At 58.2% G+C, this 273-nt stretch overlaps 1 protein-coding gene across 1 annotated transcript in view; it reads right to left on the bottom strand.

Moving 5' to 3' along the window:
- MOSPD2 (motile sperm domain containing 2) overlaps positions 1–273 on the bottom strand; it is a 57,823-nt gene that overhangs the window by 39,890 nt on the left and 17,660 nt on the right. The window lies entirely within an intron of this gene.

The following is a 273-nucleotide window of genomic DNA, read 5'->3' as shown; positions in this document are numbered from 1 at the left end:
CCAGACAACGGAAAAGGGGGGGGGGGACTTAATGAAAATAAAAAAAGTGCTGGTTCCCCAGAGGGAGAAACAGCTGCCTGTTTGCAGACTGGACACCAAGATGGCTGACGCCCCTCCCTCCCCAGCTGATTGGCTGCAAGGCTGCCTATGTGGCCCCGCCTTTCTACATCACAGCAGCAAGGGACAGGACTGTGACAGCTGTCTGTCATAATCAGCAGTGAGGGGCAGAGCCACTAGGTCACCTTGGCCAGAGCATTGGGGGGGGGGGGGGGG

The sequence above is a fragment of the Gavialis gangeticus genome, unplaced genomic scaffold, assembly GCF_001723915.1.
Source record: "Gavialis gangeticus isolate Ggan-Ray unplaced genomic scaffold, GavGan_comp1, whole genome shotgun sequence".
Taxonomy (NCBI): Eukaryota; Metazoa; Chordata; order Crocodylia; family Gavialidae; genus Gavialis; species Gavialis gangeticus.
This window is presented reverse-complemented; position numbering and strand designations above follow the sequence as displayed.